The sequence below is a fragment of the Panthera onca genome, chromosome C2 (assembly GCF_046562875.1).
Source record: "Panthera onca isolate mPanOnc1 chromosome C2, mPanOnc1 haplotype 2, whole genome shotgun sequence".
In the NCBI taxonomy this organism is placed as follows: Eukaryota; Metazoa; Chordata; class Mammalia; order Carnivora; family Felidae; genus Panthera; species Panthera onca.
This window is the reverse complement of record NC_138347.1, coordinates 122221626-122237388: the sequence shown is the minus strand read 5'-3', so window position 1 is coordinate 122237388 and position 15763 is coordinate 122221626. Positions and strand designations below refer to the sequence as shown.

General features: G+C 41.2%; 1 protein-coding gene and 1 long non-coding RNA gene across 11 annotated transcripts in view; one reads left to right on the top strand and one right to left on the bottom strand.

The window, feature by feature from the left end:
- ZBTB38 (zinc finger and BTB domain containing 38) overlaps positions 1-15763 on the top strand; it is a 172753-nt gene that overhangs the window by 71365 nt on the left and 85625 nt on the right. For 7 of the 10 annotated variants that reach the window (XR_013549841.2, XM_078432291.2, XM_060638808.3 and 4 more), the window contains one exon: positions 7048-7113. The gene's annotated coding sequence lies outside the window, so the exon portion shown is untranslated. Of the gene's footprint in view, positions 1-2590; positions 3450-3915; positions 5017-7047; positions 7114-7704; positions 8068-15763 lie in introns of those variants that run through there. The other 3 variants (XM_078432288.2, XM_078432289.2, XR_013549842.2) reach the window with 3 other exon arrangements.
- On the bottom strand, positions 750-6977 carry LOC144612781 (uncharacterized). Its single transcript, XR_013549844.2, has 3 exons — positions 6798-6977; positions 1489-1635; positions 750-1038 (listed from the first exon to the last, which is right to left on the bottom strand). It is a non-coding gene; the product is annotated as an uncharacterized LOC144612781 (long non-coding RNA).

The following is a 15763-nucleotide window of genomic DNA, read 5'->3' as shown; positions in this document are numbered from 1 at the left end:
TATAACCATTTAATAAGTACCTATTTATTTATTTCTTAATTTTTTTAATGTTTGCTTACTTTTTGAGAGAGAGACATAGTGCAAGCAGGGTAAGGCAGAGAGAGAGGAAGACACAGAATCCGCAGCAGGCTCCAGGCTCTGAGCTGTCTGCACAGAGCCCAATACGGGGCCCAAACCCCTGAACCATGAGATAAGCCAAAGTTGGACGCTCAACCGACTGAGCCACCCAGGCGCCCCAATAAGTACCTATTTAAATGAAAGCCTGGAACTTTAATTGAGCCAGTATGTTGCATTACAAAGGGCAGAGTACTAGAAATTAAGGAATAGGGCTTTTATCCTGTTTGCCGAGGTCTTCAGATATAATACTCTCTTTGAACGTGATTTTTTTTCCACCTCAAAGAGAGGGTTGAGATGGCATCTTGCAGACTGCCTTGCCCATCCTATAGTTCTACGAAACATGTTCTGACGCTGAGGGCCCAGGAAAGGTTGAGGCACAATTTGGAGGCAATGGTATTGCTGTCAGACCATTCTTATTTCTGTCTCCCTTTTTCTGTTCTGGGAGGGACAGATTTAAACAAAGCCTGTGGTCTGCTTGCCAGACAATTTGTGACTCCCTTTGGGAAACAAGTGATTAAGTACTTGAAAGACTTCCATAGATATTTTCAGCCCCTAGGTCCATTCCTTAATTCATGGAGCAAGTTCCCCTATTTTGAGAAATGGCTTCATGAGACAAAGCTAAAGATTCCACTGGTAGTGATGGGAGCAGAGAGGGAACTCCCAAGTTGGTGTTGGTCAGTGAAGAGCATACCCATATGAGCCCCCTTCGCTGCATCAGACAATGCTCTGGGTGCCGCGGGAGATACACAGATCTTGCAGGAAGCAAGCCAGAGACGTGATTAAAGGTAGATAATTCAATCAACAAAAACTTATTCTGCCTTTATCTTCAGTCCGAAGGAAGTGAAGATTCACTGAGGTTTGTTAAAGCTGCTCTGGTGAGATGAGGTGCATGGTTATGGCCTTTCTGAGCCATGTCTTTATCTGAAAGAAGAGAAGACAAATGGCTTTGTTCCCAGGTTGAGTCTTGGAGTATTTGCTGCCCAGGATGAAGGGAAGATATTAGGAGAGGATTATGTTCTCACAAAGGGTGGCTTTTACCAATCTGTGAGAATTCTTCCTCCTCCACCCTAGTTTACATCCCCACCCTCCCTCTTCACCCTACTTGCCAGTCTCTCAAGAAAGAAGAAACTCAGCCATCTTACTGAATATGTGTCTTGCCAGTTCAGGATCTAGTAAAACCTTGTTGTTCTTTCCTTTAGTGCCATGTTGCAAATGCCCTGAGAAAAGCAGGAACTATTCTGCTGCTAACGTTGAGGTAGTGATATCAAAACAGTGGTGAGGAGTATGGAGGATAGTCCCACAGGAGAGCTGGATTGAAGTGGGGCAGAATGTTGTCGGTCAGAGTCTCCCTCCCAACCCTAAGTCACTCACCAGTTTTTCTCTGTTGAAAACCGCATGGTTCACATTTCCCGTCTCCCCTAGGTCTTTCCTAGAAGATAACCTCAGTTTGGTCCCCATGGTTTGCTGCCTCATCTTTGCCATCAAGTATGTACTCCGTTCCCACATCTTACACAGATCCTAATGGATAGAAGTAAGAAAACTCATGTCTAAGAATTGGAGGCTTCCCAGAGTTCAGATTCCTCAGTCCTGTCCGTCTACTCAACCATTCATTCTACTGCCTCATGAGCACCAAGCAACATAATCCTCCTCTCATATTCCCAGGCAGAGTGGAGCTGATTAGAAAGCCCCCTTTGAGAGCCATCTGGTTGGCATATAAAATTACTGCCAACGAGCAAGATAGTCAGCTGGCCACATAACCAGGAGGCAGGAGACTTGGAGTCTAGCTCTTGGCCTAGACCGACCTGGAAAGCAAGCTGGGCTAGATTTTTTAGAATTACAAACTTCAGAGCCGGAAGGGATCTTAGAGCAAAATGTACAGATGCTAACAGAGAGAGTTAATCACTAAAATCATGCATTTGAAACACTAACCATGGTTGAGGAAAATCTCTTACTCAAAAGTTAGACTTTTGAAAAATCCGTCTTCAATATATGTTGAGGAAGGAACTCATAATACCAATTTAGTTTATTTGTTCAGGACAAAAATACTATTCGTAAGTGGGAACCTGGTCAGTCTTGATTGCTACACTGATTTTTCTTTAACTGAAAATTTAGATTAGAACACTCTAACAACCTGATAACAAATTTACTCACACATGCTGAATCTATTAGGTACAAAAGGAAACAAGATATACTTTTTAATATAACAAATGGGCTAACTTATTAAATGTGTGATCTTGGGCAAGTGACTAGATTCCTCTCAGCCTCAGTTTCCTCATCTGTAACATGAAAAGACACCTGGTGAAGGCTTTTGCTCAGGTGGAAATGTGAGCTTTCCCACTTACTTTGTCTCATAAAACATTTCCAAATTACGACACATCTCTGACCAAAATTGTTAATCTGCTCTCTACTCTTAACTTTTCAACCTGGTCTAATGAATTCCTCCTTTTATTTTCTTTTCCACCTGCTGGTCCAGCCTGTCTCCAGTTGATGGCCCTAGGTACCCACAGTTCCCAGGGCCTGGGAAATTAAGGCTGGTTCATATAAAGGGAATTAGTCCTGGCTTCAGAGAGTGGGGATTCCATCTACCAGGATTCTGACAGGAAGAAGTTTCCTACATCAGGACAGAATGTGGATGGAGGAGGTTTTATCCTCTGAAGATTGGTGGAAAGACCTAAACTCTGGAATTGGTCAGACTTAGATTTGAATCCTAACTCTGCTATTTCCCATGTGACTAGAAATCCCAATTAGGTCCTCAGCCAAAGTTGATAATAATTAATACTCACCTTGAAGCCTTTTGGGTTAGAATTAAATAATATAATATAGCCAAATATTGAGTATGTAGTAGGTTCTCAATAAATGGTAGCTATTATAGACTTAGCTCTGATTAAGATAGGAAACAGAAGTTCCTGCCCAGCTCCATAGGCAAGACATAGATGTTTAAAATAGCACCAGACTTTCAAAAAATTTTAAGTAAAAATATCATCCAAAGCCACTTTTAGTCCTTGATAAATTAAGTCACCATGTTGTTTCCAGGACTAAATACATTATAGACCGATGTAATAACCTCATAAAACTTTTTAAACTTTTTAATGCTAAGAATTTAAACAAAAATGTTGAATTTGCTGAACATTTCGTTTGCAAAAATTTAGATTTAGGATGGCCTAACCTGGTAACAAATTTACCCAGAACTTTGAATGTCCATATTAGGTGTAAATGGAAACCAGCTGTAATTTTTAACACAGTGAATGTAGTAACATAGTGCAAACCAATCCAAATGTTTATAAACCAAGGTTTTCTCTGGGACTCAGTGCCCTGACTTTCCTTTTTTTTTTTTTTTTAAATATACAGAGTCAAGCTTTGTTCATACTTGAATTATGCACTTTGCATAAGCCATGCAATTTAACTTTAACCCGCAGGACTGAAAATAAAATGAGCTAAGACTGCAGAGCAACAAAACTGTGGGCAAGGAAGAAGGTTAATCAAAGTGAAAGGCACACCCCTCACTGCTGTCTCTGTCCATCTCTGTCCTGTTCCTGCCAGGCTGTTTAGGGCTCCTTATACTTGACTCCTCAGAATGGCAGAAACAGGTTAAAATTTTTATCACGGAAAAGGGATTTGTCATTTATTTATTTATTTATTAATGTTTATTTTATTTTTGAGAGAGAGAGAGAGAGAGAGACAGAGCATGCGCGGGGGAGGGGCAGAGAGAGAGGGAGACCTAGAATCTGAAGCAGGCTCCAGGCTCCGAGCTCCGAGCTGTCAGCACAAGAGCCCGACACGGGGCTTGAACCCATGAACTGTGAGATCATGGCCTGAGCCAAAGTCAGACGCTTAACTGACTGAGCCACCCAGGCGCCCCAAAGGGATTTGTCTTTTAAATTAATATTTGTGTATGTGCCCCGAGGATGTTGATGAGGAGCATGCTATTTCTAAAAATCGTAAGTGAACACATACCCTTGCCACTTGTAATCATGACAAAGCCTAAGTAATTCAGGCATGAGCGTGGTTTTGGTTTTTTTGTTGTTTTTTTTTTAAGTACAAAACAGGATTTACTAGTCAAGAATGTCAGCCTAAACAAGCTCATCAATCTGAATGCTTTTAACTACAATTCAGATTTGTTTAACCCAAGCAGGTTTGGTAAACGGGCCAAGTTTGCTCATTGCGCATATTTAGAATATCACAGAATAAACCAATATGTGGCTTTTAGGCTCATTTTGACAGAGGGTGGACAGGGAACCCACTGGGAGGTTTGGAAACCACTTGCCCTGGCATCAGGTTTACGAGTATCAGTAGGGGACCTGACCACATTCACCACCCTGCCCCTGTGAGGACATAACACTATTCGCTCATCTCATGGGAGCATGATGCGGATTACTGTCCTTGTCACTGTCATTTATTATCGCAGGCAGAGGAGGCAGCGACTTAGTTCTATGTGGTCACAGTTGATTCCATGTGGTGTATATCTTGCCTACCTGATAATAATTTGTGAGTATTTTAACATGATTGTCTAGCTTTCTGATGTTATTACTAGGGAAGAGCTGAACAGACGCTAACAGCACCAAATGTCTAGGTGTTCCCTTCTACCTCTTCTGACCCCACCGTGAGGACCCTGCTTTCTAGATGACCGTGTATTAAATTGGTACCTTGTAACTCAGCCTGAGAGTCTAATTCTTGACCCCCATGGTAAAGGAGGAATTAGCCTAAGGACACTCCATTCTAATTTTCTGTCGCTGTCAATGCTAACCAGAGCTCATAGAGCAATGTTGTGGGGGTGGGGAAGATGGCTCCACCACTGGTGTTAGACCAGGAGCTACTGTTTCTGTCAGAGCCACGTTTATTTCTGGAGTAGTTGTGGGGGAGAGATGTGCTCCAAAGAGAAGAGGATTCGGTGTGGTTCAGGTATGAGCGACCATCTGGACGTCCCAGCTCGGAGACTTTAAAGTGTATGGGATAGAGATGGGCTGGGTGCTTTCCACACATGGAGCTGAAAATCACTTGGGTTCTGGGAAATGAGATAGAATGAAAGCTAGAAACAAAAGATCCAGTTGTGAAACCTAGCACCTAAGTTAAGATGCTTGAATACAATTTCTCCTTTAAAAAAAATTCTGGGGAACTTGAATATTTTGCTAACCTGACTATTTTTAGCCAGTCCTTATAGAAGATCGAGGCACTAGGAAACTAGCAACCCCAGAAAATATGAATTCATTTTTGCACGTGTTAAAATTAATTAGCATTAGTATATTCAGTGACACAACAAGACAATTAAAGAATTTTGGAGAGATAAGAAGAAAAACGTAAATATATATTCAAAATAAGGCTCATAGCATTTTATAAAAATGTTGGCTTATGTCCAGGATCTAAGGGTGGGGTGGGTATGGTTTCTTTGTAGCCGAAGAAAGTGGAAAAGAATCTGTTCTATTTTCTTAAAAATAAAAGACTTCTTGTTTTATACAGCATGGTAAAAGAAATGCTTTTCTGTTTTTTACCTGCCGGCAGTTTCTGGAGGAAATTTTTCTAGCAAGCTATGCTGTTTTCCTCTCTTTGGGGACATGGTGACACTGGTTTTGTAGCTAAACAGTATTTGCTTATTAGGCATTTCTTCAAAATCCTGAATAAGCAGCTCTTTCCACATTTTTTGTTCCACATGTTAAACGTTTCACTGCAATTTGAGCTTCAATTGTGTGTGTGTGTGTGTGTGTGTGTGTGTGTGTGTTGATAGAAAGGATTGAAAGGGGATGCATAAGAATTCTTAAAGGTTTTTTGTTTAAAAAATTAATTCCTACAATTATGTATTGGAGTCTCTACAGAAGGCAATTCCAATTTATTACACACAGCCAAACTAGATCCCATCAATCTTGAACAGCGGGGGTAGGGAGGTGGTATTGAAGAAGACATGAAATTTGGTGTTTGAGTAGATGAGATTTAATTTTCGGAAAACATTTCACTCATAAAACGGATGGCACCCCAGTGTCAGCCCTGACCTCCATGATGTCAATGTCATCGTGCAAGCATAGCTAAGATAAGCCTCAAAGTAAAACAAAGAAACATCACATCTCAGCACAACACCATTTCTTCTCTGACAGCATGTATAATATATACACATATAGCCTTTGGATATCCCTGCCAATGCCTCGTTACTTTACAGTTTAGCTTCTGGAGAGGGAGGGAGGACAAAAATCATTTTGCGTGTTCTATGTTCTGAGCAAATGCGGTAAGTACGCTGGTGCAGGTCTTAACATTATTTAGGTCAGTATCCTAAGGATGGCTTTTATCGTTCATGATGATCAGCTATACCGTACATCCAAAGGAATTCAGCATCAATTTATTTTTCTGTGCTGATTTTATTTGCTTCTAAGTTTAAGCAAATTCATTCACATTTTAATACAATTCCAACAGAGGAGGTATCTGCCGCTCTGTACTGCAGATACATTCAGCAGGATACATTTACACGGCTTGTGGTTAGAGGTTATAGCACCGATACAGACAGCCCGATCATGCATTCTTCTGTAAGCCTGCCGGCACCGTTTAGGATTTGAAAAATAATCTAGAAATGCTATACCCTGTATAATATTATTTTTTACTTCACAATAGCTTAATAGTTTTGGATTTTTGTTGTTGTTGTTGTTAGCAATTCTATGAAATTAATAGTCTATCAAATGCACCCCAAACCAGATACATACTGTATTGAAAGCTTTCTTCAAGAAGAAGATATGACAGTATTCATTCCGGCTTATTTTCTTCATTAGCAAAAGGATTGTTTGATTCTCAGAAGCAAAAGGACACATGCATTGTGCAGCAGCTCTGCTTAAGTGTACGAAATGCCTTCTACTGTCTGGTTGCAGAATTTGGAGTTTGCTAAACAGTGTTTAGTGATTGGGCTCATCTTGCATCACCAGTTGATGACATTTTTCTTTGTTCCCTCCTACCCAGTTGAACCAAGACTCTGAGGCTGATATGCAATGTCACTTACAACATTAATCAGATACTGCATTTAAGGTGAGCTGTCCCCTGCCTCCTCCTTCCCCAGTGCTCGTGTCTGCATGCAGTGCGTATCTTGCTTCTGCGAGCCTAAGATGGCAGGCAGGATTAGCCGTGCTTTTGCTGTGTGTGCATGCTGTGTATAGAATTCATTACACGTTGCCTAGTATTTCAGATGTGAGTATGTAAATGCTCGGTATGCCATATCATCTGGTAGCGAAGACTTGTTTTTGCCTCATTACAGCCTTAGATATTTCAACATCACCTTTCAGTTCCGATTCATTTGCCTCTGGATGTTTGCTTTTCATCACGTTCAAAATAGGATTTTACCTTTTTTTTTTTTTTTTTTAACAAAGCCAAAAAAAAAAAAACCCTAAAAACAAAAACAACAACAACAAAACTCTGCTACCAGATGGTGTCTCTCCTTTCTTCTTGCCTTTGCTGTCTTTTAAATAATGTATGTTGTATTGTTAATTAATGTGAATATCAAATTAAACACTTGAAACTTACATATTTATTATGCAGGTAGGAGGCAAGGTGGAATCTATTTTTAACTCGTATGCACTCCATGGTGTGCACACAAGTTGGTTCTCAAATTTGTATTTTCAGTGCTGGTATCAGTGGTTTGATTTTCAGCAAATGTGACAGTGGCCTTTGCAGTGGTCAGCTCCGGGCTTTGAACTCTCAGAGGAGGAAGGGGAAAAGAATTCAGCACAGCACCTCCTTGGTTGCAGCCTCAGAGAAACCTTGGAAGAGAAACTTCTTTTTTCAATCCTATTTTCCTGTTGATAAATTCAGTTCTCGTGATCACAGTACATTCAAGCTATTCTGCGTATGATTTTTTTGTGTGTGTGACAATCGCATCTAAAACTTGTGAGCAAGAAGACGGAGAAATCAGTTGGTCTCCATCGCTTTACATAAAAATGGCTGAGTGTCTTGTCATGCTAGCACTGCATTAAGTGATACACACAGGTAGGTCGAAATTTGCATGTTTTATAGATTTTTTTAAGCCATGCAGCAAGAATATTAGAGGGATTAAAATATGACTTTTATAAGGAAAATTAAATAAGACAGCTGTAATTTTTTGGAGGGAGGGTATTAAATTGGATAGGCTTTCCTATTCAGATACTATATAAATGTACAGCTTTGCTAAACTTACAAAATGATTCTGCTATAAAAGTGAGCTGATTCCTTTTAAAAAAATTATATATATATATGATAGGTGTGGCGCCATTAGACAACAAAAGAATTTTTTGAAAAGTCTGTTGATTCAGCTCCATTTTAGCTTGAAACTAAAAATAAATGGTTTTCTTGAGATAATTTTAAAGAGCGCAAACAAGCTTAGTAAGAAACATTTAAAATATTTAAATTTTAAGAAGCGGTCTTTAAACGTGTTATATGAAAGATGAAAATAAAAACTTACATGCTTCCAAAATCCATTTTAGATAATATACAAGAACAAATTTATCTATTATTTGGAGAGATGAGGAGTTACAATTTTTAAAGGGGGGTGGTGGATATTAAATATAGATGGCCCTGTTAGAAGAAAGAGAGCTTCACTGAAAGAAAAAGAGTCCCTAGAATGGTTCATTGCAGACCATACAGCTATGGTTCTGTAAGTACCAAATTCTGCCACTTTTCAAAATAATTTCATGGGCTCTTTCCTTTGAGCTTAACTTCCGAAATATATTTTAGTTTCAACTTAACACTGGGCCAGAACCTGTTTCCTTGGTAACCAAATCTTATTTAAAAATGCAATAACTGATATGCAAAAGAATGTCTTAAAAAAAGAAACAAATGGTTAATGAAAACTGTACAGTTCTTTTTCCTCCCATATAGAGTCTGCACTGGTTTTAGACGTTTTTAAATGCGGTCTTCAAGCCTTAAAAATTAAGCCATATTTCTACACATATAGAGAAAGCTTGCACAGGGAGAGCTTTTTTTTCCCCTCCTTTGTGCTCAGTACTTTCAAAAATTAAGGTTTTTCTTTGTAACGTGCTCCAGAATGCTGGTCAAGGTTTGTGTACAAAGGTGTAGTTTCATTATCACTGGTTCACCAGCGCCCCTGAAACAAAAGGCATCTCAGAAATTCTGAGAATCAGAAAATGCTTTGCCCTTGTTTTCCCCGATCCCTCCATCGGTAACCTCAGAGCTCTGGGTAGAGAGGGACCGAGAGCCAAGCCCACCCCCCCAATGATAAGTGCACATCGAGCCTTTGTGGAAACGTCTTTATAGATGTATTAATAGGAAGATACTGGCAAACCTGAAACCTCTCTGAGGTTTACTCCAATGTGAAGAACATTGAGACTCAGAACCCTCTGTGTAAATAGCTGCTTTATTCTAGCAGTTTGCCCGATATTCCAAAGCACTGTCTGTAAAACCAAACCTCTAATGGGCTAAAGGTTTGTTGCTGCTGTTGTTGTTGTGTTGTTTTGAGGCCAACTTGAATATTTTGCTTGGAGTCTTTCTCTGGCTCAATGATATTAGAACATGATTTACCTCATAGTGATTTCGTTCTTTGGGCTTGCCATGAAATATCCTTCCTGCAATACCTTTTTTTTTTTTTTTTTTTTTTTTTTGGCTGTTCGGGAGCCATTTTCCTTCTTGCCTGTGACTTAAAATGACTAAGTACATTTTGAATATAGCATCAATCAGAAGATCATAAAATGAAGGGAAATGTAGGACACCTGATTCAGTATTGCCTATTTATTTTAGTACCAGGAGCATTAACAGTTGCAGTAGAATCAAGCTAATTGTCATTCGCTCTCGAGCAAATAATGAGCCAGGCATTTGTAATTAAAACACTATTGCTATTCAGAAAGATTACAACTACAACGTCTTCCATTTTGATAGGCCGGAACAAATTAATCATTTTGAACCTATTTGAATCTTAATCTCAAGGTTAGATGGATGCAATGGAATTGTTTTACCATAAAAATGAATGCCTGATAGATTCAACAGTGTATTTCTTCTTTATAAAATGTTGGTCCTTTTATTGTTAACTCAAGCATGGTTGCGTCATCTTGTAGATTTTCATACCTAATGATTTTTTGTGGCATTATTCATTTATGGTGCTCTTGGTCTTGCCGAAAAGAATTTTAAACACAATTCAAGGAGGTTGAAAGCCAAGTAAGACTGTTAGGAAGTATATTGTACCATTGTCATTCTAATAAATAGACCAGCGAATGGAAGAATAATTATTATTTATTACTTTGTTGTGTTTCGCCTTAATGCTTTGCCTTCATATTTCACAGAAATATTTACAAGGCACAAAGCTTTTCTAAACTTACCCATTTACAATTATTATTGGATCTCCTAGTCTAGCCAAAAACACTTCCCGATGATTGCAGAGATGGCATTTACGCCCTCTCACTGCCTAAAAGGCTATGCTTAACCCATTTACACTTTTGGCTAAGGTGTTTATACCGGGCAGGCCAGAGCAGGTGCGACAAGAAGAATGTGCAAACAACTGCCTTTGTTCTCACCAAAACAAAATGAGCAAATCTGTGGTTTTCTACCTGAATGATTTATAGTCTCCGGTTCTCTACTCTTTTTCTTTGGAGAATAGGAAATGCTTTTCCAAGCCTTAACTCAGTGAGACGACCACGGTTGCATCTCTTGCTACTAGAGTGAGCTTGATCTACCTCAACCAGTTCTGTGGATCCCCCCGTAAAAAGACTGGTAGCCAGACCCTGTTTTAGAGCTGGTTGGTAGGGGAAGGAGGATCAAGAAAAAAGATCTAGCACTTATATCTTTAATACTAAATCCTGCTTAAGCCTTTGAGTTCCTACAACCATGTCGTTCATTCTAACAGCTCCCTTCCTGGGGAAATGCTGTTCTAAACAGCTTTGTTGGTAATGAAACATTCGACAAATTTATTGAGCACCTACTACAAGCCAGGCATTTTCCAAAGGCTGGAAATATAGTAATGAACAAGAGATCAGGGCCTGTGTCTTATGGACCTGCCTCCAATGGAGAGGAATGGTGGGGGTGGGGAGCTCAAAAATAAATATGTAAACAATTAAAGTAGACAAGCACAAAAGAGAAAAATAGAAATTTAAAAAGCAAGAGTGAAGGACTTCTGGGTGGCTCAGTTGGTTAAGTGTCTGACTCTTGATTTTGGCTCAGGTCACGATCTCACAGTTCATGGGATTGAGCCCCATTTTGGGCTCTGTGCTGACAGCAGGGAGCCTGCTTGGGATTCTCTCTTTCCCTCTCTCTCTGCCCCTCCCCGGCTTACACACACACACACACACACACACACACACACACTCTCTCTCTCTCTCTCTCTCTCTCTCTCTTCTCAAAATAAAGAAACAAACTTAAAAAACAAAAGAGAGCAAGAATGATATCTTGGGAGGAAGAGAGCCACTTTCGAATGATTGGCCAGGAAAAGCCTTCCTGAAGAGGTGGCATGTAGGCTGAGACCTGCCTGCAGGGTGAAATGGACCCAGCCAGGTGACGTTCTAAGGGTACCATTATGAGACAGAGGAGGCTCATGCTCAGACTGCAAACTCCTTTCTTTGTGGAGCTGCTGCCTAACAGAGCCAGGTCTGACGACTTTGCAGGTTTGGCCTTACGTAGGTCAGCTTCCTCTTATGTAGGTAGATGGCTGGTCTTAGTCAAATTCCCAGGATGCAGTGCCAGCGAAGTCACTACCTGTGACCCAGTCCCAACCTGAAACCACCTAACAAGGTGCCGTGGTAGTGATGAAACGCTGGCATAGATTTAGCGCTAACCCCAGAAATCCCCAGCAGAAAGGATTCTCAGAGCTTTGTTTTTTGTAAGAACTCCGGAAAGTAAATGCATGGCAAAACATTGAGACAGTCGTTTCCTTTCACTTTTTCAAAAGCACATGGTGGAAGGATCAGTCCCATACCGCCAATAAATTGTCTTTGTGCTCTAGTGCCTAAAACACTTCAGTTCTACAGGTCACTTTGCCCAACAATGGCTTTCTAAGGACCTCACTCCTTGGCGTGGTGTTTCTCTATTCGAGCAAGTAATACTAAAGAAATTCTTTTTAAGAACCTCGACTCTTTTATGCCTTTTAGGTTGGTCTGCTGATGAAGCTCTGAGAACAAAGGGATAGCTTTGCTGTATAAGTTAGAAACCATAAGACCCTATGAAGCCTTCAGAATGTGTCAGAGGCATCTTCTAAGATTGATTTACAATATAGTGAGTTTTTTTTTTTAAGTTTTTATTTTTATTTTGAGAGAGAGACAGAGAGCAAGCAGGGAGGGACAAAGAGAGAGGGAGACAGAATCCCAAGCAGGCTCTGCGCTGTCAGTGCAAGCCTGACTCGGGGCTCGAACTCATGACAATGAGATCATGATCAGACCAGGAAATCAATAGTCAGACGTTCAACCGACTGAGCGTCCCTAGTGGGTTTTGCTTATCACAAGTTAGAGGTGGCCTGGCTGACTCCTTACATTTTGTTTGGTTTTGACTGGCTCGTGAAACTTTCCACTGCCTGAAGACTGTTCTAAACCTTTGTGGTAGAGTCTTGCCCACGAGTGTGGGAGTGGGCTTCACTTCCTCGAGCATCACTTGTTGAGCATGTACTGTGTGAGAGACACCGCTCCAACCCAGGCAGAATGGAATGTGACATGAAATATCCCAGGAAACTTGCATCCAGGTTCCTACACAAGGCTAGCGCATTGTATGGACAGGCACAATTGTGTGTCCTGTCTGTTCCAGAAAGAAATGAATGACATGCTGTTCTCTTAGTGGCCTTTTATACCGTTACCTTGGAGGCCAGCCTTCAGTTTGGGGGCATTGCAGCTGATGGCAGGGGGGCTTCTTCCTGGGACTCTATATCTCATCCTCATCACCTTCCCAAGATGTCTTGGCTCCTAATAAGCCACCGTATGTCTGGCTGCCCTGCTCCAAGCTGGTCTGCCTACATTTGCCAGGTGACTTCAACAACGGCTGCCACTCTTTTGCATTCATGAGCAGATGTTAAGTTGAGAGGCCCTTGAATGCAAAAACTTGAATTTGTGATGCAGGCAAGATGCTTCTGCCTTTTTACCTTCCCTGTCTGACAGTGGGGGTCTCCCTGCTGTCTGTCCTGCAAAAAAGGCTTGACGGGTAACAGGTATATCAAAGACCAGTTGCCAAAGCTCATGTCTCTGTTAGGTGATCTCGGTGTGGCTCTGCTATGGCCTCAATGTCTCATTGACCAGAAAAGTGTTCTTTTGATCTTGTAACTCATTTTGCATCCTTTCCCTTAATGCTTTCCTTGCTTCTGCAGCTTCCTGCTCAAGGTTCAAGACTAGCACTTGGGTCTACACTCACTACACTTGGCCTGCAGAGGGAGTTTGTTTTCTGGTTCTGTTTTGTTTTAAAATTGCCAGTGTAAATATTATTTCTGTGTTCATGAAAAGCTGTGAGAGCTTTCGTGATTTTCCTTATATAAAACAATAAACCTCTTCCTTCCCCTGTGGTCATTGCTGCCAAGTGGATATTTTGAAATTCCTTTTTCCTTTTTCCTGCTAAAATGTTCTACCCTGACTGAGGCCTTGCTCTAATTAAGGCCTAACAGTCCTGCCCATCTTCCCCAGCGCAGAGCATGACGTGCGTGCGGAGCGCCTGCCCCGAGGGCCTTACAAGCCAGTGAGACGAGAAAACAAAAGCCACCAGCTGAGAATGTGGTTAAATCCCAGAAGGGCAGTGCCCTTGTAATTTTTTCCCCCTTTTCTCTTGTTTCTTGAGCTGTGGAAGGGAAGAGGGGAAGCTTTAGTAGGGAAAGAGAGGGGCTACATCACTGAAGGATTCTCTAGAAACTGCAGGCTATTGCGGAAATGATGTGGAAGAGAATGGGGTGGTCATTTAGGAGGCGAAATGGGGCGATAGAGGGGACTGCAGACTGAGAGGGCTGCAGAGGGACTGGTGGGGGCAGAGAAAATAGGAGGAGACAAAGGGAGCAGTCAGGAGGCCGCAGGTAAACAAAAGGAGATGCTGTTTTGCCTACACTGAAGCTGGGGGTGCAGGGTCCAAGGGCCAAAGAGCGGAGAGGGGGTGCAACTAGAAAAAGAAGTCTAAAATGCAGGCTGCAGGCTTGCAGTATAGGGACTGGCACCATGATGTTCTGTCTGGCTTCCATGGTGATGTTGGCCTTGCGGTTTAATTGTCCCATGTTGGTTAGTACAAAGAGCCTACAGACTGACATCCTTAAGGGTAATTTATCCCAGAATTTTTATGAAGTCTCCATCCCAAGGCTTCTATTCTCCATCTGAGAATGTCAGAGAGCCCCCCACCCCCTCACCCCCATTGCTCTGCTAGATCTGGATTGAATTTTAAATGAAATAAGCAGACTTCTCACTGCGTTGTGATCTTCTACAAAGCCCAGATGAGAGAGAGAGATCCAAAATACCTGATTTAAGCTACAGATATTAGGAACTCTCTCCCGAAGTCGTATTGCTCATAACAAGCATGCTGCTCTGTTTTTGGAGCCCCCCCCCCCGCAAAGCCTGTCCTTCCTTGTTCTTCACCAGTTTATCCAGACCCTGATCTGAGTGCCAGTGGTTACTCTCACGGAGTCCTTGCTCTGTAGGAGGACCACACCAGCTGGTGTGCCACCACTAAGTGCGGTCATCATCCCTGTACTTCTTGCTTAGCTCTTACAGGAATGTGAATCACAGACTTTAGTTGCTGTGTGGACCTTAGACACACTTTTTTTTGTCACTGAGAGAACTGTGGCCCAGAGACGTTGTGACTTCTCCAGGTCACTTGGAGAGTTAAGAGGCCATGCTTGACTCCTGGTCCAGTGCAGTTTCTACAATATGCTTCTTTTAGGTCACAGGGAAGCCCAGTCCTAAAGCACAGATAGTAAATATTTTAGGTTTTGTGGATTGAGGCACAATTGGGGATACCACATAGGTATTTATATAACAACAGAGAAAGCAAATTTCTATAATCTTTTAAAAAAAAATTTTTTTTACGTTTATTTATTTTTGAGAGACAGAGAGAAACAGTGTGAATGGGGGAGGGGCAGAGAGAGAATGAGACACAGAATCCGAAGCAGGCTCCAGGCTTTGAGCTGTCAGCACAGAGCCTGTTGAGGGGCTCAAACTCACAAACCGTGAGATCATGACCTGAGCCGAGGTTGGATGCTTAATCAACTGAGCCACCCAGGAGCCCCTCTATAAGCTTTTTTTTTTTTTGACAAAATTTAATAATATATAACATTAAGTATAACAGTAATAAAATATGCACTGCCCTGCATTAGATATAGAAATGAATGACGGTGGCTATGTCCCGATAAAACTTCACTTGTGGACACACTTTCAGTGTTGAATTTCATGTAATTTTCAGATCATTAAATACTAGTCTCCTTTAGATTTTTTTCCCAATCATTTAAAATTGTAAGAAACATTCTCAGTTTGCAGGCTATACAAAAACAGGTAGTGAGCCAAATTTGGTCCACAGATCATAGTCTGTGGTCCTGTTTCCTAAGTCACAATCTGCAAATTGGGGGCCCTTTGGCCAGTCCAGTCCACACGTGTGTTTTATTTGTTAACAATTTTAATTGAACCAGTTACAATATTTCCGTTTTCCAGTTGTTTTTTCTTAATTTTTTTTTTTAATGTTTATTTATTTTTGAGACAGAGAGAGACAGAGCATGAACGGGAGAGGGTCAGAGAGAGGGGGAGACACAGAATTGGAAGCA